Source organism: Lactuca saligna, chromosome 5 (genome assembly GCF_052625555.1).
Source record: "Lactuca saligna cultivar CGN05327 chromosome 5, ASM5262555v1, whole genome shotgun sequence".
In the NCBI taxonomy this organism is placed as follows: domain Eukaryota; kingdom Viridiplantae; phylum Streptophyta; class Magnoliopsida; order Asterales; family Asteraceae; genus Lactuca; species Lactuca saligna.
The window spans coordinates 248,962,248-248,986,933 of NC_136421.1; the positions used below are offsets into that span (position 1 = coordinate 248,962,248).

At 33.5% G+C, this 24,686-nt stretch overlaps 1 pseudogene; it reads left to right on the plus strand.

Moving 5' to 3' along the window:
• The first annotated feature begins 22,544 nt into the window (after nt 1–22,544).
• On the plus strand, nt 22,545–24,291 carry LOC145047316 (U-box domain-containing protein 26 pseudogene; annotated as a pseudogene).
• Nucleotides 24,292–24,686: the final 395 nt, after the last annotated feature.

A 24,686-nucleotide genomic window follows, 5' to 3' on the forward strand; every position in this document is an offset into this window, starting at 1 on the left:
AAAAATTAATAAAATTCTTAAAAATTATCAACATTCTAAAATTGTGAATATAATCAAACATTATTCATTCTTCAAATTATTCCTATTAGATCTCCAACGCAATGATAGCAACTAATGCAGCCTCATTCATCTTGTCAAACAGTCATTGAACAAATGCATTCAATCTTCTTCAATGATCCAAAGAATCGACTTGATTTCAACTATTCTTACAAAAATGTGATGTATTATCGTAAGAATGTAATTCTTTAACCCATTTTTTCAACCATTCCTATCACAAATAAAAAAAACTAAGAATGGTTAAAAGCATGTTACTTGCAATCCCTATCACTTAATATATATTCTGGAAGAATACATAAAATATGATAGAATACATAGAATACATTCTGGTAGAATACAGAGAATAAATTCTGACATAATACATAGAGTACATACAACTATTTTCTTCAACCGGTAACATACTAAGCAACACACATATTCAAAATCCACTGAAATTTGAAAGCAAAATCCACTTTGCCAAAACTCAATCAAATAATATTGAATCGTGTACGAACAAGAAATGCAAAATCTATCTAATCTAATTTAATACCAACAATAAAAGAGCAATGAAACAAGATTGAAGAAATTGAATGTAATTCCAAACTTTATCCAAATCAACTAGCATCAACCTACTGTTATGAAAAGGGCATCAAATCCAATCTAAATTAAGTTATATATTTTTAAAAAAAATAAGGAACAAAACGAAGTTAAAAAAAATTAAAGATTATTAACTATTTTTTCATTGAGGCATTTTATCGAACACATGGAGGCCATGATATAATCATATTAAGCAAATCAGACAAGTACTGGAGATGGAATATCTAATCAAGACCACTGCTCTGTAACATAAAAAAGAAGACAAAAAGAATTTCAAATCGTACAAGATTATGTATATAACCCAATGAAAATCATGATAACAGTTTCATGTTTCTGTCATGTCATGTCATTGTCATGGCCATGAAAACAAATCAAAGGTGACGAAAACCATCTAATTCAACTAGCATCAACCTATTGTTATGAAAAGAGCATCAAATCCAATCTAAATTAAGTTATATATTTCTGGAAAAAAAAATAAGGAGCAAAACAAAGTTAAAAAAATTAAAGATTATTAACTATTTTTTCATTGAGGCATTTTATCGAACACATGGAGGCCATGACAGAATCATATTAAGCAAATCATACAAGTACTGGAGATGGAATATCTAATCAAGACCACTGCTTTGTAACATAAAAAAGAAGACAAAAGGAATTTCAAATCGTACAAGATTATGTATATAACCCAATGAAAATCATGATAACAGTTTCATGTTTCTGTCATGTCATGTCATTGTCACAGCCATGGACACAAATCAAAGGTGACGAAACTATCTAATTAAATTGTTATTTCTCATGTTCGTCATTGATTCATTACAATCAGATTTGTTCTCATATTCAAGTTGTAATTTGTGAGGGAAGAAACATATGTTTTGATGTTCATCATGGAGTAAAAAAAAACCCTAACATTCAATTAATTTGGAGATTACTAGATTAGTGACAAACTGATGGGTTTTAGTCATAAGACATCCTATGTGCTCATACAAACCCTATTGCTTGGATCTAGGTTTCTCTATTGTACATGCTTTGAATCCAAGACTATAAACCCTAATTCTAGCATATGGAAATCGATATTAACATATAATTAGGTTTAAGATATTACCTTGATTGTTATGTAGCAATAACAATCCTAATTCCTCCTTGAATTGACTTTGGAAGGCTTAGAGTCACAAATATCACTCCTCTAATGGCTTACAAACACCAAGAGCAAATGGAGAAGGTATAAAGAGAGAGAAGAGAGGTAGGAATTCGTCCTTAGGACTTCTTGGGAAGGCTTACACGAATTCATGAGCCTTAGGGGGTTTATATAGGTGTAAAGATTAGGGTTTTAGTCCTTATCCTTATCTAGTTGCTTGCCCACCAAGTAACCATAAGATAAGTCTTAGAAACCCTTATCCTAGTCAAATTCTAAGGCCTTATCACCTTAGATTCATCCAACCCATTAATAAGATAATCCTTACCTTATTTTGTAACTATCACATAATTACAATTCGGCCCCTCTAGTTTAATTAATTACACTTGATCACAAAATTAATCCTTAATTAATTATTGACCAATATTAATTAAACAAATATGATTTCTCCTTTAATATATTATTCTTATAACATATTAATAAACCATAATAACCTCTCTCTCTATTTATTTCTCCAATCAAGTTGCTTTGGTGAAGGCAACCCAAAAGGACCATGCACCATCGGGTCAAGTACATACCAAAATAATTATGGACTTAGACACTAATCCAACATTCTCCCACTTGGATAAGTCTAACAACTATTCTGTGTATGACTTCGGATCCCGATCTGCAATCGTAGCTTTCCAAAGCCGTTGTCAACTCTGATCCTATCAGATACGCGTGTCCTTAGATAAGGGATCATATATTCCTCCATTCTAGATATCGTATGAGATATGATTTCAAATCATTCTCTTTGTACTATATCTCGATTTCCGATTTATGACGACTGACTAATTGAACAAATCAAATTAGCCCTAGCCCGGCCGAGCATTTACGTTTGTCATCACTAAACCATCGATGGGCCCAAAAGATATCGCTTTTATCCTTCTTTGGATAAAAGGAACGGATAAACTTTGATACAATGCTTGCTTGCACTCACTCACTGAATCACACACAACAATATGTTTTATAACACCAAGTTACTAGTGCGTTTTCATATTATCAATGTGCAACCGATTAGCAAGATACAACTCACACATCTCGGTTTCAAGAATATAAGATGTTATCATCTCACCAATCACTTGTGATACAATTCATGGAGTGATCCAAGTGAACGTGGGTTTGATCCAATGCTCAAATTCATATTCATAAGCACTTATGAATGTTGCAGCAAACATTTGCTTATGTCTAATACTCTTTTAGACAATCCACACACCAATTCACGACAGTCTTCATTCATACCTACTTCCAACATATGAACGACTGTGGCCCGTTTGAATAATTCATTATTCTTAATAAACTCAATTATTCTGGAAGTCAAAACATGCAAAGTGAAACACAAGAATAATACTAATCCCATATGGCCTCAAAACTTTGAGTATAAATAAAACTCCTTTTATTTATCACCATATCGATTACTCATTATTTGTCATTTCAGGTAATCAACTTCTTACTTGAATTACAACACTTATCCCATGCTCCTAGCATGCACCCAATGTTCACATATGGTTCTTACTTTGTGAAATAGACCAATTGAACACATTTCCAATCATTCTCATTTCACAACTCCAAATCCTTTTCATAAGTGAAAGAATATCAAATTCTTGCTACTTATAGAATATGTTAGATTCTAACATTTTATGCAATGATCCTTTCGTAATATCACTACACCAAAGTCACAAAGACTATTGCAAATGAAATTACAAAATCTTCTATCGGATATTGTTACAAGACAATTCCTTAGATATGATGTCTCTCACTCAAAGTACATTTTTTGAACATCCTTTTGCATAAAAGTTTCTAATCTAGACATAGATTTTCAATATTCAATTCCTAATATGGACACGCTTCCATATTTTCCTCATAACAACTCATTCTTAATAGAATCTTTTCTATTTGTGATGATGTTGATATGATCCATCCAATATGGAAACATTTCCATAATTTCCAATACTATACTTCCAACTACTCACAAGCGACCAATTCTCGTCGAACTTAGAATTATCCTTTGATAGTTGTTTAATTATTTTAGTCAAAACCGATTCTAGTCCCTTTTCCCTCTAAATGCGCTAGACATTTGGAAAATTTTAGAATGGTCAAATATTAAAGCATTTGCAATCGATCCTATACCTGAAGCGTATGGGACATGATGCATAATGTTTTATTTGCTATGTTCTCAAAATTCGAATTGTGAAGAGGAATGTCGTAATCATAATCGAAATTTTAAGAACACACTATGTACCTTTGACTAAATTTATCAACATTTCTCAACCTAATCCTTTAGATTTGAAATGAAGCATAATATTCTCTCCCTTAATTATAGCAAAATAGCTTTACAACCCTTACGACTTTGCAAGGTATAACTCTTGTTTTCTATAATTAATATTGCCAACTTGCAAAACTTTCCATAATAATCATACAATCATAACTTTTATGCTCCCACTATCATGATGATTACTATAAAACATAACACTTATACTCCCATTAGCTTTGACATGTATTCATAAACATCTTAACTTTCAGAAAAAAAAAAAACAATACCTATTGAATTTCCATGTTTCTAATACTTAATGCTTTGATAATCTTTTATCAAGGCTTCTTGATAAAAGGGATACCGTGACCATAATCGAATTTCCATGGAAAGGGATACCGTGACCATAATCGAATTTCCATGGAAAGGGATACCGTGACCATAATCGAATTCGAGAATGCAATTTTACAATCACTATCTTATTAAAACCTTTCTTAGTGAAAGCATTTCCTCACAATCATTTTCATGAAGGAGGAAATCTTATGACACTTAGATTTTAAACGGTGTATGTGTTTCTATCCATGTGAATTTGTTAAAACCAAAGTTTACGACAAATTGAAACTCATATGGACCGAACTTTCTTAATCTTGATTTCTTGCCTTATGGTAGCACAGCTGCCCACCACGTCTTCCAAGTAGTTAAGCATCTCACCTTTTTCCTATCAATGTACCTTTCATTGATCAAGGTGCCTTGCCTTTTATGCGTTCAAAATGAGAAGTCATAGAACTCACATGCATAATTAACTCAATTGGAAACAACACAGAAACAAAATAATGTCAACACGATAGGTTGTAAACCTCAACTCGTGTGCTAGTGATGATCAATAAGGTTTATTTGACTTGTTCTTGAAACCTTTCAAGACCATTAAGGCTCCCACTGACTCCTTGACATATAAGATTCTTTTGTCAATAACCATTTCTTGACAAACAAATATTCAAGAGTTAGTGTAGTTTTTATCAAAACACTTCATAAATTGGTCCTAGTTGGTCTTTGTCTTATTCAAGACATCACAACTTTCCACATTTGATGAATGTTATAAACCTTTAATACTTTTCACTCATTGTCACAATCTTAACTTTAAGACTGGTTATTGGAACGAAGTATGATAGACTTCTTGATTTAACCATTTCTTCAATCCTTGATTCCTCTTCTTAAACATACAATTGTACTAAGACTCACTTAGAGGATCAATTGAGATATGGTTCTTAATCATTAAGATCTATCATAAATCATAAAAGCTACTCTCCCTTCTTCTTAGAATGGAGAAACTTTTATTTTTCTGCCTACTTGATTCTTCTTATTCGTTCTACTATTGATCTAAACCCTTTAATTAATTCAGAATTACACTTAATCCTGTAAGTATAATCATATTTACTAAACCTTTAGTAAACCATGACGAATTTCTTTGTTACTCTTATGGTGAACTTGATCAACACACAACTTTGTGTACTCGATCTCCTAGTCCTTCACTTGACACTTTGTCAACGAATTTGTCTAATTTCCAAATATGAAATTTCTCATTCATCATGCAACCAAGTTACGTGATTCCAAATTCCAGTCCAATTGAAACTTTGGGCGATGAGAAACTCTCCCTATTTGGTAAATTCTCGACATTTCCATAAATAACATAACTAAGAATCATATCCATTCGTTGTAGAAATATGCAAACATCAATTTTCATAACGATTTTATTGCAAGGAAGTAAACAAACAAATAAATAAGTCAAAATTTATTTTATTTATAAAAGCAGCAGAAAAACATTTGTCCTTACAATGCAAAATCTATTGAAAACTATGTAAAAGGAAAATTTCTAACAACTCTATCATAACTATCTAAGCTCAAAATCCAATCTTCAAGTTCATGCGATCGAGATCCATCTCTTGTTATTAGATTCATCTTGCTCTCTTATCAAGCTTCCTTTCTTTTCACCGATCCTGCAAAACATTCAAATGCAATCTTATCACATCATGTATTTGGAATCAATGAATAGGAACTTAACGAAGTTAGATAGTGGATTTTACCTGAAGCGCAGTCATACTCTTTGACTCTCCCATCTTTGGAATTTTCAGGCTCTTGGGGCAGACTTCTATCCATCGCCCTTTCTCTTGGCAGCAAACGCAGATCGCTTCTCTTAGAACGTCCTCGGAAGCATGGTCGGTTGACTCTCCCAACAAATACGCTCCATTGCTTTGGCAAATCATTTCTGATTCAGCAGCAATGAGCATGTAAGTTAGGTCAATGAGGTTGTCGTCATGATCCATCATATAATACTTTCTTTTGAACTCATTATATGATTCAGAAAGTGACTGCAAAACCCAATTTACAGCCAACTCATTCGGGAATGACACACCCAACATTATCAACCTATCAATGTGTGATTTCATTCCTAGAACGTGGGCACACACGGGCTTACCATCTTCATGTTTCATTTCCAATAGGGATTTAGTGATATTGAACCTTTCAATTCTTCGATCTTGTGGGTTAGGGAGAACAATTGGAGGAGGAGGAGGAAGTGAAGCATGATTTCTTATTCCTCGATCGAATCGTGGAATACCATCTTCATGTGGAATTCTTGTTCCACGGGATTTGGGAAGACCATAGTTGTCGAACTTTGACATCTACAAAACGGGAGAAAACAAATTCAAGTTAGTTGATCGATTGAGTCGTTAGTAAATCACCCAAATGAGATACTAAGGCTAGGACCCAACACAATATTCTACAACTCAGGAGAGGGATGCCGTAACCCTAATTGCAGAACATTTGAAGGTAAGTGAATGACGATTCACTAATTTCCACCATCGAAAACGAAAAAAAAAATTAAGTTTTAAATCTATGAAAACTCCTAGATCCTTTGAGATTCATTGAACTTTCAATGGCATGTTTAAATCTCGATATGCCCCTCTTGTTTGTGATTGGGATGTCGAGGATCACAAAGCGGGTGTGAATAACCATGCAAACTACATGGTGCCCTCACATGTTATAGTCACCTATTCGATGTGCCGGTAAACCACACACGCTCCACCGAACTATGACAAACATTGAGTCACCCTTTGCTACCTTTGCTTAGAACCATTTAGTGTGCCGGTAAACCACACACGCTCCACTAACATCTTCGCAAGGGCACAAAGTGTAATTTCATGGAATTGCATCAATTCACTTTTGCCTAAGTAACTAAGATTGGGAATTTTATGAAAACATTTAGTTACTTTAATAATTCACTATACTTATAATGGAAGGTTTTGTCCTATCCTACCCGTTCGGCTAACGGCCCTCCACTAGTCAAGAGTGCGGTGGGTAAGAGTGGATACCCATTCAATCGTCATTTTATAGGCAATTTCCTTAAACACCCCTTATAGACCAGCTTCGTGAATGAGGCCTACTAACGGTAAGACTGACTTTTACTCATACATATATATATATATATATATATATATATATATATATATATATATATATATATAATGTTAGACTTTTAATGTTATATATAGTATATGGTGTATTTTATACTTTTAAAATACTAGGTGGTCTAATTTAACAATTATACTTTTAATTCAATTAAATTGTAAACCTAAACTTTTATGGATTTATTAAACTTCTTTTAATTATACACCTTAATTAATTAATAAAACCATAAGGGTGTGATTTGAATTTTTTCAAAACAATGCTATGGTTTTAGAATTTAACATTCCTAATTAAACTTTTAATCAACTTTTAAATTCCAAAACTTGAGGGCAAGTTTTGAAACATTTCAACACATTAGGGTTTAAACTATTTAAATTTCAAAACAACAAACTTTTGGGGTTCAAATTTAAACTATAAAACCTAAAGGGCAAAATATGAAACTTTTCATAACAACAAGGATCAAATAACAAATAATTCAAATTAACATTTAATCACATAATTATCCATATTTGATTATTTCTTGCAAAACAATTTATCAATTCACTTAAAATAATTAATCAATTATCTTATAAGCAAACAATTATCTTATTAATTGATAAATATCTTCAATTAGATCAAAATTATAGTCAAATATATCATGTAATCGGATTAATATTGATCTAACATGATAAGGAAACTATCCTAATGCAAAAACAACAAGAAATCCCGAGATAAGCACTATCTGACGCACCGACTCGCCGAGTCACCCTCTGGAACTCGCCGAGTAGGGCTGACTCGTCAAGTCCAAGAGTGACTCGCCGAGTCAGGTCGAACAGTGAGGCCAAAACACGATTTTCAGTTACATCAAGAATCAATACAATAGAAACCAATCATGGCTCTGATACCACTGATGGGTTTTAGTCATAAGACATCCTATGTGCTCATACAAACCCTATTGCTTGGATCTAGGTTTCTCTATTGTATATGCTTTGAATCCAAGACTATAAACCCTAATTCTAGCATATGGAAATCGATATTAACATATAATTAGGTTTAAGATATTACCTTGATTGTTATGTATCAATAACAATCCTAATTCCTCCTTGAATTGACTTTGGAAGGCTTAGAGTCACAAGTGTCACTCCTCTAATGGCTTACAAACACCAAGAGCAAATGGAGAAGGTATAAAGAGAGAGGAGAGAGGTAGGAATTCGTCCTTAGGACTTCTTGGGAAGGCTTACATGAATTCATGAGCCTTAGGGGGTTTATATAGGTGTAAAGATTAGGGTTTTAGTCCTTATCCTTATCTAGTTGCTTGCCCACCAAGTAATCATAAGATAAGTCTTAGAAACCCTTATCCTAGTCGAATTCTAAGGCCTTATCACCTTAGATTCGTCCAACCCATTAATAAGATAATCCTTACCTTATTTTGTAACTATCACATAATTACAATTCAGCCCCTTTAGTTTAATTAATTACACTTGATCACAAAATTAATCCTTAATTAATTATTGACCAATATTAATTAAACAAATATGATTTCTCCTTTAATATATTATTCTTATAACATACTAATAAATCATAATAACCTCTCTCTCTCTCTATTTATTTCTCCAATCAAGTTGCTTTGGTGAAGGCAACCCAAAAGGACCATGCACCATCAGGTCAAGTACATACCAAAATAGTTATGGACTTAGACACTAATCCAACACAAACCTCATTGTTAGACTCATCCTTGACTCGTTCAACAGTTGATTCACTACAACGAGAATCGGAAATTGCATTGTCACAACCATGGATACAAATCAAAGGTGTCGAACACTATCTAATTAAATTGTTATTTCTCATGTTCGTCATTGATTCATTACAATCAGATTTGTTCTCATATTCAAGTTGTAATTTGTGAAGGAAGAAACAAATGTTTTGATGTTCTTCATGGAGTAAAAAAAAACCCTAACATTCAAATAATTTGGAGATTACTAGATTAGTGACAAACCTCATTGTTAGACTCATCCTTGACTCGTTCAACAGTTGATTCACTATAGCGAGAATCGGAAATTGGAGCAGGAAAATGACCTAATCCAGCCAAAGCTTCTGCTGCCTCCAAATGGAGAGGAGTATGGTTTGAGAAGGGATACGTGATTGCAGGTTTTGTAGTGTGTATTCCCTTATTTTAGGATATATTAATTGAATTATTCATTTACCATAATTATATATACTAAGATTACCATTATACCCATATTTATTTATTTCATTATTTTATTATTTCCTGAATTTTCATTGGTGCATATATGCACACAATAGTTATCAGGAACATTTGAACATCTCTCTCTCTCTCTCTCTCTCTCTCTATATATATATATATATATATATATATATATATATATATATATATATATATATATATATACTAGTCGTGTACACGCATAAAACGGCGACATATATAATTTCCTTTCGGCATAAAAAAGCCGGCAAATAATTTGTTTCGAAGAACTTTCAATGTAATAACAAATGACATACTATACATTATAAATCACAAACACTTCTTTTACATCATATTTGATTTATCAACTTCATCACATTTGAATTTTCGTTAAGTTTCACCAACACTTTTATACTTTCATGTGAGATCCCTCTAGACAATGCAACATATAATTGGTCATGTAAAAATACTGGTTCTGAAAGATAAATACCTACATCTAAATTTGTTTCTCCCTAAGATTTGTTGATTTTCATCACAATTTGAAATGCAAATGCGACAATTAGTTTTCATTTCGACAATTTGAATATTAAGTTTCTTTCAACAATAGTGTTTTTGGTTTAATACGTTAAATATGTTGTTATTTTTTTGTTATAAAGAAAAAATGTTTTTTGTAAAATAATAATAATAATAATAATAAATTCTGTAAAGTGACCAAATATGAACAAAAAACAAACAAATAATTTCCTTAAAAGTGATAAAATAAAATATAAACCGATTATTGAAGTTTTTAATGAAAATCACGATAACACGTTAATTATTTTAAGATTTAACAAAATTAAATAATGATAAATTGAATTTATACATTTTTTTAATGAATTGAAGCTGTATATAAGGTTTCCGTATCTCGATTTATATTGGTTTATATATATAAAAAAATTAAACCAAACTTAAACATTTGGTTTTTTAAAACCAAATATAAAACGTTCGGATTTTAGATATTAATTTTCATTTAAATTAATTCTCGCTTATTTTAACATCTCTAGTTATTGTATCTATATTTTGATATTTTAGGTAAAAATGAAAGTATATTATTTTATTTATTTATATAAAATGATAATGTATTAAACAATCATTATTTGGATTTCATCTAAGTAAGTCTAAGATATTACTTACAATTAGAAAGAAAATTTGCTTTTTAACACAATATACCTAAAAATGTGTATTGGATGGTAAGCATAAATTGATTGTACATGAAGTAATTGGATTGGTGTGATACCTCTTAAGAAATATCTAAAATGCATTATATATATATATATATATATATATATATATATATATATATATATATATATATATATATATATATCATTACTATATATGAAAACCCTATTTATATCAAAGCGCGTACGGCGCGTGTAGCGGTCTTCAAGGAGTACATCTGACCGGTAGAAGAAGTCGGTTCCACCATCATACTTGCTCTCTCCTTCCAGGGTGTCGATTCAACACATGTATCACACCGCTTACCTCTTCCTTCATGTTTAGAACACCGAATTCCATCTTTTGCAAAACCCATGTAACCTTGGAATCGACACCAATGTTCCTATTCTCCCACCCAATATTCCTTCACTGGTGCCTTCAAATTCGTTTCTTTCTCTGTTCTTTCATGAAACCTTCGATCTCTCTCACCACCAGCATCCGCCAGTACCGTCACCAAATTTCCCATCTTCTCTTTTTCTTTCCTGTTTCACCAAATCCCCAACCAGAGAGATGATGTTGAAGATCTAACGCCCTCAATTCAACATCTCTGCTATCTTTCAAATTAGAAGTTAGATTATAAGGTATGTGTTTGGTAAATTTCGATTCTCATATTTAACAAAACGCAAATCTGTCACTAATTCGAGAAATTTAATAGATTTTGCAATTACCATCCAGGGTTTTAATCCCTTTTGTTCCCATTCAGTTTGTTTTTTTGTTACAAGCTTCTGAATGACAGATATATTTAAAATTGTATATTTTGTTAATTTCTTTCATTTTTTTTGAAAGTAGGTATTAATTCAGTTGATGAATTCCATATGAACAAAGAAATGATATTGGGCATGTCTGGTTGAACGATCTTGCTAATATTGTTTGTGTTGATTTGTACCATGTGGATTAACAAGCCCAAATTGTTGTTGCTAATGATTCATCATAAAAGTTGAGTTAATGGTGAAATAATTATGAATTGGTGTTTGGAATAATGTTTGTGAGGAGATTAATGTTTGGCTTCAAGAATCCAATCATATTGCCCTTCTTTTATCAAGGTATGTCCAAGATAGGAGAATCTTATTTTTAAGGCTCATTTGGTTCTCTTTAGAATCTAATTTTCTTTTCTATCTGAGGTAACTATAATAAGCATATCCATAGATTGGAAGCTTCTTGATTTGCAAGTTATTGAAAAGAAAAGGTACACATTCACTAAATCTTCATAGCAACTAATACTTCGTTTTATTATTGTAGTGCCTATGATTTTCTTCTTGCTTTCTTTTTCTTTCTGATATATCCTAAGTTTAAGTTCCTTACTTTCATATGAATCTTAAATATGATAGGGACAATCTCCTGTACATGGAGTTCAAGATTGTGTTCCCTAAAATCCATGCATATTGATTTTTTTAACCATCATTTGATTTTTTTGGATAAACATATATCAATATAACATAAAAGAGGTCAATATATATCCACGGAAGACAACCTGGCAACAATTAGCTATATTATAACTTTGGCTCTGTTAATTTTACAATTAGCTATAGCTTTCTAATAACAACTTTGTTTCAGATTCATGTGTTGGACTTAATATTTAAGCAGCTAACTTTCAAAATCATAATGACCCTTTTCTTATAGGAAAAAAAGGGAACTATTTTGCAATAACACATGAGTTTTTCGTATGTATATGTTTATAAGTGCCATTAATTATTGTACAACTTAAATGCATTTTTCTTCAAAAAGGTTACAAACGATATAATATTTCTGAGGTAACACATCAAAATAGTTAATCAAATTATAATACAGTTTGCTCCAAATGGATGGTTGATTTAATTGTTTTTTATTTTTCGTGTATGCAAATGTATTGGATGCTCAGGATAAGCTTTGGGAAATTGCTATTAGGATGGAGATTGAGATTCCTGTGGGTGTGGGCCACCAATTTGATATTGCCAAAGAATGTATCATGTCATTTTATATCTGCATTTGTAAACTTAAGATATGCAATTGTGAAAACCAAAATAAAAAGTAATCAAACTCTATTCAATGATCACCGGACCTTGGATTGTAGTTTTAGCATGCTTATGAGAAATTTATCAATTTTGGTAGCGTATGTACAAGCAATAGAAACATAGTTTTATTTATTTGTTTATTATAGTGCCCTAGATACATTTCGTATTTACCTGCTTCAATTATACTCTATAGTTGTGGACATTCATAAGGAAGTATACAAGTTATCTTTTCTTGGATCGTGCTAAGCACGGACCCCATATTAGTAGTTAAACGAAATTAACTACTAATATGGAGTTACAGAATATATATTGCTAAGCTAATACTTCAACCAAATTGAAGTATATATATAGTATTTTATTTTTTTTAAATAAAAAAGAACGACATGTAAATTAATATTTTAATAAAATTACAACAAAAATTAAATTAAATATATAATAAAAGAACATAACCTCATTCATTTATAGAACTACGGATGTAACAAAATATATATGAAATACATTTCAAAAATAAATTATCTAGTCATTGACAACAACTAATTTAACTAATTTTAATGATTATTATTTTAAAAAAAAACACATTTCAATGAAATAATGACGTAAACTGAAGCAAATCAACATGCTACTTGTACAATCTCTGCTAATGTGTCCCGTCTAATCGCACTTAAAGCAACCAGAATCACATGAGCAACAAACCCCATCATGTGTTTTGCCGTACTTTCCATAACGGCTCTGACTCTGCTAGCACCTACAACCACAAAAAGGGAATCAAAAGTCTTGGGCTTCTTCGTTGGGGCCTTTGTTATTTGTACCTGAGTTGGTTTCCGCTTCGACCAAAGCTCCAACTCAATCTCTCACTCCCGGGATTTGTCAAGCATATCCTCCAAGTTCTTGTAGATTAAAATGCTAACAAACTCCCTGATGTCATCCCTCAACATGTCATGAATATCTTGTCTTCTTCATCTCCGTCATAGTGTCTGTCGTCTGATGTAGGTCTTGAAACTCTCTCTCCATCTCTTGAACCTCGATAGCTAGTGCAAACTTAGATCAGAACCTGGTAACAATATTTTCCTAGGTTATGGCCTCCATGGCCTCTGCTCCTAAACCGTGACCAACATCCTCCCACCAATCGCAAGCTCGATCTCTCAGAAGACAAGTTGCAAATCTCACCTTCGACCCCTAAGGGTAAAAGCTCATCCACTGAACATTGTCCATGTCAAAAATCCATCGTCTACTAGCAATGTGGTCGTTCTTCCCGAAGAACTTTGGGGCTCCACAAGCTTTTAACTCCCGAAAGGCGAAAGTTCATGCCCCAAGCTGACCGGCTATAGTCTCTGTATGAAAGGCCCCTAGACGCTCATCCAGTAACTCCATAATCCCCTCCTTGATAGTACCGAACATCACATGATCTCTAACATGATAGACATACGCATCCTCTTATCAACTGGTTCAACATCAGCGCCTGAACCAAAACCAGAACTAGAACCCCGAGTAATCACCACCATACTAAAAGGCAACAATACAAAAGATTAATACATATACCCAAATAATCCCTAATGTTATAAGCTCCTCATAATTTCTTTGACTCCTTGATTCAAGTACGGATCCTGTGCTTCATGTAGTACGTACCCAATACTACTTTTCACACATGTCCATACTTTAATCAAGAATCATCCTGAATCCTTTAAGTCACTCCACTATGATAACTCTCATAAGTCCTATGCTAAACAAAATACATAACTTACTACAAAACTTCGTAGGCTCTCTAAATAATCCTCCTCTTACTCACTTCTGCATTACTAGGAATCTCTACCAACACCACTGGTTGCCTCGTGCATGCAAATTATACACAATACATGATCAAATAGACTTCGAATAAATAATTTTACCCTAAGCCAACAACCAAACAAAAAATAAGAAATAAGGCTAAATCAATCATTCTAAGGCTATATAATCCTAATCGTGTACAATTCTAAAACATACACTTAACAATTAACATTATCAATCTAGACTTCAAGTAGCACATAACAAACAATTCCCCATGTTATAAGGCATCACAAATGTCAGACAATTCTATCATGCAATTCCTGAAGGGCTCCTTAGCCTATCCTCTGTCATAAATGTAATTGCAATAACGACGTGCTAAAGTATAACATTCACATGTAAGTATTTAAGAAATTACTTACTTGAATTCGGCTGAGTGCATACATTGCACCCCTTTTTCTTATAAAACTCTTTTTAGAAAATTACTTTTTTTCTTTTAAAAGATTTTATCAATTCTTCGGTTTGAGTTCAGACACACCCGAAAGTTTGTCTGAATCCCTCAAACCAAGGCTATGATACAAATTTGTAACGTACCAACATACAAAGTAAAATTTTTCATTTTCAAATCAACCAAATCATTCATTCATTAATTCAAAAGATAGTCAGAGTATCGAAAGGTGTTTAAAAATTACATCAGAGTATCAACAAAATCATCACTATGGAATCTCCAATGGATGCGATGCAATCATGGTGGGCCATTACTTTTGAAACCATAAGTACCTGAAACATTCAAATATAAAAATTGTAAGTACAAAACTTAGTGAGTTTTCCAAAATACCATATACCATGCATAACACACATAACAATTCAATGTTATGGTCCCCCCATAGTCTTACAATAACTTACTGTTGCTGTCCTCCTACAGTCTTCATTGTTATGGTCCTCTTATAGTCTTTTGTACGTTGTCATGGTCCTCCCATGGTCTTTCATACAAGTGTCATGGTCCTCCCATGGTCTTCCATACAAATGGCATGGTCCTCCCATGGTCTTCCATACAAATGTCATGGTCCTCCCATGGTCTTTCATTGTCACACCCCCAAACCGGAGAAACGATGTAAACGCCCGAGGGTTGGCTGACTTCATCTTGTAATATTATCACAATGTATATAATTGAAACAAGACAACATCATCATCATACATCAAATAATACAACAATATAGGGTTTACATCAATGTAATTGTTTATAAAAGTTATATCCCAAATATAGAAAGTGTATGATAGCAAACATATCTAACAAAAATCCACATATTCTTGAAGTCCACCTGCTTAACGATTTCCTGATAATACAAGTTATTTTAAAAACATCAACATATATAATGTTGTTGAGTTCATAAGCATGTTTGAATGAAAAAGTTTTGTATTACTTTGTAAACACCAGAAAATCCGATATTTTCTGTAAAATGGTTTGAAAGTTTTGTGTCCAACCTTGTATTAATGCATGTGTGTTTCGGTTTGAAAACGTATAAAGTGGGTATTCCAGAAATTCCTATGTTTTCCGTTGTAAGTAGAAGGTTTTGTGTATTTGTATGTTTTCCCAAAAATCCGATATTTTCTTACTTTAAAAATGTTGTAGTTTTAAAACCCTAAGACCGGGTATCAGTGTATGTATGCTTTTGTATCATCAAAACGATATATGTATTCCGTAAATTTATAATAGAGTTATTCTCTACGTGAGTCGTTATAACCATACTTTATAATGACTAGTCTGCTTGTCATGATGTTTTTTAGGCGCTGACTTGTTTAAGGTAAAGGTTTGTCACCCTAGACTGGCCTAGTATAATTGTAGCGAACAGCTCAGGCGTAGGGTGTCAAATCTGTATAGATCTATACAGAAACTCTCGCTCTCCCTCCAGGAGACTTCAGTTATAACTTCAGGCTACAGTTGTACACTCGATAGGTGTCAAACGAAATGTCTCACAAGAGCCTTAACTGAATTTACACGAATATTGAATTGCACAGTGTACTATTGTTTCCGTGCATGTTTTTAGTTTATTAGGGCCAACAAACATGTAAATGGGCCACAAAAGCCTAAACAACATGTAATGTATATTTCAGGCCCATTAAACATGTAATTGGACCACAAGGGCCCAATAGACATGCAGTGTGTGTTCCAAGCCCACTTAAACATGCAAATAGGCCATTAATGCCCAATTTAAAGTGTAAGTTTCATAATAACTTCACTTTTTTGATTATTTTGTCATTTTTTGGCCCTCTTATGCGATTCTTAGTTTTAAACAACCTTCTAATGTTTTAAACCTTTTCTTTGCATAATAAGTTGTATCAAGTGTTATGTTCTACAAATATCATTATATTTTAGCATATTTTCGAGTTTATGAAGTTTACAACGCATAATCACAACATATATCATGAAAAACACACATAACCATGCATATACACATAGATATACACAAAACAACTTGTATTCTCCCCCAAAACATAGTAAAAAGTCGAAAATAGGGGATATGAACTCACTTTGATTGTTGAATTCGGTTTTGGTGAAGAAGTGAGAAAGATTGAAGATGTTTTCGGCCTTGGATGCTTCCTCGAGATGAGTTTTTGAGCTTAGGGAGTTCTAGGAAGCAAAAATCATGAAATGGAGTGTTTAAGAGTATGAATCTTAACATGAATTGGAAACAAACCAATTGAGGGTGATAATAACTTACCAACTTAATGACTTTTGAAGTAGAAGCTTTGAATTCATTCAAACATCACATGATTTTAGAGAAGATGGAAGGTAATTCTTGGGAGTTTGGTGAGAATTTAGAATGAAAATGAAGTTTGTAGTGGAGAGAGAGAAGGCTGAGAATAAGAAGGGGGGATAAGGGAGAAAAAAGAGGTGAGAAAAGATATGCATGGAAGTATGGGATATCTTGATGTATGAAGGTTTATTGCATGGATATCCTCCATGCAATAAGGATGTGTCACTATTTCAAGGTAATGTGTGTGTGTGTGTGTGTGTATATATATATATATATATATAATGGGCCAAGGATGAGAGGGAAAGATTAAATTTAGATGTTGGGCTTAAATATAATGAGTCCATTAGAAAATTTCGCTTTTATGTGGCCCAATTGAGAGTTTACGGCCCAAAAATGGTATGCATAATGGGTTTTCAGCCCAATGAGTTTCAAGAGAACATTTACGACCCATTAAGACCCATGAAGACAAAGTGAGGCACTCTAGACTCACTATGACCCAAAATGCTATAATTTAAGGAATGTGAGTCCAATTAGAGCCCAAATGGGGTTCCTTGGCCCAAAATAATCAAATTGAGAGTTTATTGGCCCAATAAGAGGATCCTGGTCCAATCTGAGTTTGAACCGGGACACTAGGGTTACAAACCTATAGTTGAGTGTGTGAAATGTATTGAATTTGGTTTAGGGCTTTACGAATGAGTTTTGATTCGAATATTTGCTTTTGAATGAGTTTTTGTGTATATCATCAACATAGAGTTACAAGTTACAACAAAAGTTAATTGCATATAGACAGAATTTATTAGCCAAAATGCTAATTGTGACATTCATGCTAAAGTCACAAAGACAGTCTAACAACCTACATAGTATAATGAGAAAACTCACCTCACAAACGTAGTCTACAACTAACTAGCTCGCACAATCAAGAAGTGGGTTCTACACACCACTTACTAAATCACACAAGGTAAACCCTTAGTCTACCTTCTAAAACTAGCAATTTGGCTAAAATTCAACCCAGGTCAAAAGTCAACAATCAAGGTCAACAGTAAAGTTAACTCTTGTTAACTTCCACGTTGTGGCCAACTAATGTTCACGACATGACCATCCCACTAGATGGATCAAAATCCATTACCACACTATGGTACAATCCATACAAAACGGTCGCAACCCAAACCAGACTCCACACCGTGGAAACCGTATAAAGACAACTTAATCAATTTAACTCTCAATCTGGTGAACTAAAGGGCTTCTAGCCTAGTGGTAATAGGTGTTGCCCTTCCTCCCTAAGGTCAAGGATTCAAGTCCCGTACGGTACATAGGTTGTATTAGGAATAGTTTATAGTAGGAGTATGTTAGATTTGTCGTTCCAAAAAAAACCCTCTCAATCTGCTAAGTCCTCAGCTCTAACTTTTCAGGATGCTAGTCCTCGACTCTAACTTTTCAGGATGCTTCTTGGGACCTTAATGGTCCAGAAAAATGAAAACTTTATGGACATACATGTCCTTCACTCAATCAGGTCAAAATATGAGAAAACGACCCAAAACCACATACATGGCTCTAAAAACTCAACCAACTTCTAGATCCAAAATGCTTTCAGCTCAATGGACCTTGATGAATCATAAAGTTGCAGAATTTATCTCATAACATCATTCAAACTTCTTTTATGGACCGAAACATGCTCAAAAGGCTATATCTACAAGAATGTGATCACCAAGATGAAATTTTGAGGACTAACAAATGGTCCAGATAGTGATTTCAAGAATGGGGAGGAGTTTTTTGTTGGATCCTTGCACCAAAACCTTCTACTTCTTCCTTCAAAGTGCACCAAAGACTCCAAAATGATCTTAAAACTTGCAAGGATGCTAGAGTTTGCTCAATAACATTTTAGGGGGTGGTGGAGAGGAAAACCCTAGCCATTACTTCTTTTAAATAGGACATTAAGCTCGAAAATTAGGATTTTGCACATCTAACATTGTCACATTATGGCACTTGCATGACCACGTTGTGACATCTTAAATGAAACACGTGTCCCATACAGAATTGCCACGTCATGGTGATCTCTTCACCATGTTGTGGCCAATCACGTTTTTTCAAAAATAATAATTTAAACTCATACCTGAAATCGGATATTTGAAAAGTCATTCTCAATTCTCGCAGATTATTAGGAATATATGGGTGATTCCTCACGAACTTTCGGTCAAAAGTCTCTTTGAATCCACATTGGACTTTTGTATCCTACTCCTCAAAACCTCGTGGACCACATTTTAAGCTACTTCTATCACTTGTTTATATATTTCAAAAGATTTTTTTACCCCCGCATCTTAATAATATCTCTATTTTATCCCGATTAATGATATTGGATTTTATGATATTATTATTTTTTACTAATTAATCTAATATATTAAATTTAAAGATTAAAGTTCTAGTTGTTTATTGTTTTTTTATGTACATAATTGATTATGAAGTAAGATACATTACACAATATTATAAGGAGACTATCGTTTGATAACAATGCATCATTATAAAAACAGGCCAATATTTGATAATCATATCCAACTTACTTTAGATATTTATATATGATTCTTTCTAAAAAGATCATCAATATATAACAATATCGTTGAATATTAAACAGAAACTAGACTTTAACACTGAAAGTAATTGAAATATTTTATTATTTAAAGTTGTATGGATTTTTTTAAGATAAAATTTTAAAAGAATGAGTATTTTTCTTAATTTAATTTTTGTTTTCTTTCTTTTTGGGAGATGGGTAATTGTTTTAACCCAAATTGTATTGACTATTGACCCACAATCTATCTGTACCCGAGTCCAAAATTTGTTGCCGGTTGACCACCGACAAGCACGGTCGTCTGTGTGCCCACTGCCCAGGTCACCGCCTTCTTTTCAGAATAATCAACAAACGACACCGTCCGGTGGTTCACCTCGTTACCTCTCTTTTCGCACCCACACAATTATCCAAATAATTGAGATTCTTCAACTCCGAGTCTCACTTCACTCTTTATTAACCCCTCTATTTTAACCAAATAACAGTTTAGCCCCTAACTCAATGTTCTTTCAATATTAGTCCCTTCTGAGCAAGGAAGGTAACATTGGAATAGTAATTGAGCCAAGATGGAAAACTATTCTCAAAGTACTTATTTAGTTACTTTATTTATTTTATTTTTTAGGTTTTCTAAGCTTCTTTAACTTGTTTTATTTGTGTACATTACATCTTTATGACATGATACATCGACATTATCATATTACATAGCCTTTTTTATTGCCTAATGTCTTTTTATTAACTGTCCAATGCCTTTTTGTTTAGTTTGTTTATATTATTATTTAATATTACAACTTCGTATTTACATGTTTTCACCACTTCATTTTGATAATTTTGTTATATATTTTTAAAACTTTGTTTGACGTGTTTTTTTTACAACTCCAATTTTGCACTTTTTTTTACTTCATTTTGATACATTTTTTCTACGTGTTTTTACTTCATCTTTACATGTCATTAACTCCATCGAAATATCTTTTAGACTCTAATTTTCATATGTTTCTTCAAAACCCTTAGTCATCCCCCACAACCAAATCCAAATGTCCCACTTCTTGAGTCTCCTCAACCATCAAATTAGTTTATGTCTCAACTTCCATATGGCCCTTCAAATCGAGAAATTTCTTTAGTGTGATCCAACTCTTCAATGATTACCTTAACGGAGTTGTTAGGTGACATGAAATATGTTAACTCCAAATATCAACATGAAGAACTAATAATAGAAAAATAGAGCATGCTACCATACAGGTTCTTAGTCTCAAAACTTTGGTACAAAGGTCTAAGAGTCCACAATGTCAACACCATTTTCTTACAAGAGCTTAATACCTAGAAACACTAAGAATGATACTAGGGTTAACCAATGAAGGAGATCAAAAAAATAGGGATGGAGAAATCAGAGATAACAGGATAATAGGGATATGATTAATGCATACATGTAGGTGTATCATGTATGATGGTTGTGTAATGGCGGTAATGGAGTAGGAGATATATGAGAAGTGAAAAGACGAATTTACCCTCATGTGAATGTGAGGGGCACATCAAGCTATGAACGGCTGAAAATAGATGGTGCTTAAAAGGAGGGACCACATACACAATAAAACATGGGATAAGAAAGTTTTTTTTGCAAATGCATTTGTCAATGGACTAACCCTTCAATTTTTTGCTAAACATAGGTACAATTATTGTGCTTTACTCTTTTTTTTTTTTTTCTACCTTCTATAATTCTATGTTACTTCCTATTCTGGATTTTCTGTTGTTAAATATTTAAGTTTGAAGAACATATACTAATATATAAATGTGAATAAAAAAAATTCTTTCGTCCTTTTTAAAGTTTTCTAATATCTTATTGTTTCTTGGTTATTATGTAACATAAATATTATTTGTCAGTTATTAAAAAATCGGTAGTATATATGAAGTCTCAAATATAAGCAATCTCATCTCTTAGTTTAGAAAGTAGGTTTTATCTTTTTATACGATCTTATGTTTTAAAGGTCATATATTTCTTTTCTTATTCCTCAAGCAAGATAAATATGACTAACTATTTGTTTTTGTAGAATATAAATATATAACGTTATTTTCTTACAATAAAATTTAATGAAATGACTTCTTCAAGTGTTTAAAGTCTTGAAAATATTTTTCTTAAAATACAAATTAATAAAAATATATTTATTTTACATAGAACTATGTTATGTATGAGTATGACGTAATTTTTCAATATTGAACTATCATCTAACGTTCAATTTACCTGTTAAATAACTTCTTTTTTAAAGTAACGAGTTAGTAAAGTCAACTAAGCTAAAAGTATGGTCCAAGAAAGAGACAACACAAAAGAAGAGGGACTAAAGTGTCAAGAATGATTCCTATTAACAAAATCTCAACTTCAAGTCGATGTAAACGATATACATCCAGCAAGAAAGTGGGACCTACACAGACTAGCACCTTTGACCGAACCCCACCACTATTCAACACCAACTCAGGTTAAGCCTTAAGTTAATGGACACACACGTGTGGAGGTTGAAAGGAGTAACGTGGTCAGATAAAAGAAGCCAAAATCACACATACACACACTCACACACATCTTCCCTCAAAACAGAATTACCCTTCCACACACCCTCTCTGTTGCCTTTGTCTCTCTGTTCCTTTCCTATATATGTCAAAAAGCCCCAAACAAAGAACAAACTGAAAGAGAATTTTCAGAGTACTGTTTGTGAAAGTGTGTGTATATATATGTACACAGATATATAGAGAGAGAAGAAAGAAAGAGAGAGAAACTGAGGTCAAGGAAAACATGCCTGCGAGCTTACAGCCCTTGGACGTCGGAATTCAGGTTCCGTATCATTTCAGATGTCCAATTTCTCTTGAGCTCATGATGGATCCAGTCATCATTGGAACCGGTCAAACATATGATCGTTCAAGTATCGAGTCATGGGTGGCCACCGGAAATACCACTTGCCCTGTCACGCGCCTCCCGCTCACCGATTTTATGCTCATCCCTAACCACACCCTCCGCCGTCTAATCCAGGAGTGGTGTGTCGCCAACCGGTCGTATGGTGTGGAACGGATTCCTACGCCGAAGCAACCTGCTGATCCGGTGATGGTCCAGTCATTGCTTAAACAGGCGTCGTCGGTGTCGAGCACGCGGCACGCTAGGCTGTCTGCGCTTCGTCGGCTCCGGGGGCTCGCACGTGATTCGGATAAAAACCGTTTGGTTCTCACAACGCAGAAAGCGTGTGAGATTTTATTGGATGTGTTGTTCTCCGAAACGAATCGCAACTCGTCTGATTTGACTCACGAGTCGCTTGCGATTCTAGCGATGCTCGCGCTTTCTGAGGCGGAGTGCCTTCTGGTGTCTTCCGATCCAGATCGGATCTCGTATTTGATTTCGCTTCTGTCACATTCGTCAATTGACGTACGAGTCAACACGGTCGCGTTGCTTGAGAACGTTGTCACCGGTACAAGATCGCCGGAACACCGAGCAGAAATCACCAGTCATGATGAAATATTCGACGGAATAGTTGGAATTCTCGATTATCCTTTGACGTATCCACGATCCTTGAAAGTCGGAATTAAGGCGTTGTTTGCTTTTTGCATGGTGAAGCAGCACCGCCACAAAGCGGTTGAGGCAGGAGCAGTGGATGCGCTCATTGACAGATTGCCGGATTTTGAGAAATGCGACGCTGAGAGAGCGCTGGCGACGGTGGAGCTATTATGCCGAATACCATCAGGATGCGTGGCCTTCGCGTCTAACGCGCTTACAGTGCCGCTGCTCGTAAAGGTCATCCTGAAGATCTCGGACCGGGCGACGGAATACGCCGCTGGAGCACTACTGTCGCTCTGTTCAGCCGCAGAATGGTTGGAAGGGGAGGCGGTGGCGGCAGGGGTTTTGACGCAGCTGTTGTTGCTTGTTCAAAGCGACTGTACAGAGCGAGCTAAGCGAAAAGCGCAAATGCTATTGAAACTTCTCCGGAATTCCTGGCCGGAAAACTCGATAATGAATTCATACGATTTCGGATGCAGCGACGTCGTTCCGTTTTGATTTTTTTTTTTTTTCCTATTAAAATTTTAGTTTACTTTATTTTGCACATTTTAGTTCATTTTTTTTAAAGGAAAAAAAAAGTGAGAACATTATATAGTTCTAGAAGGTGGGTGGGGTACATAGAAAGAGAGTGGGTTTCGGTCATGTAAGGATTTTTGTAGTGTAGATTTTTTTTGTCATTATAAATGTGAATTGTTACAAGTCGATATGATTTAAATGATTAAAAAATGAAATTCTTAATGCTAATTATTTATTATATATTGTCATTTTTTTTAAGTTGAGAGTTCATGTTTCTCACATATTTGTTGAATTATTAGTAGTTTATAAATAAATTAAATTTAATACGAGATATTTGTGAAATTACGAATAGTTTTAAAATAGATTAAATTTGTTGTTAAAAGAAATATAGAAAACCTATAATTATTATAATGTAAGTTATCTTTTTTGGAGCAAATTCGACGATCGCTCCAACTACAACTTTTTTTATCTTTTATATATATATATATATATATATATATATATATATATATATATATATATATATATATATATATATATAATGTAAGTTATCTTTTTTGGAGCAAATTTGACGATCCCTCCGACTACAACTTTTTTGTCAGAAAAATCCAAATATTTTCAGA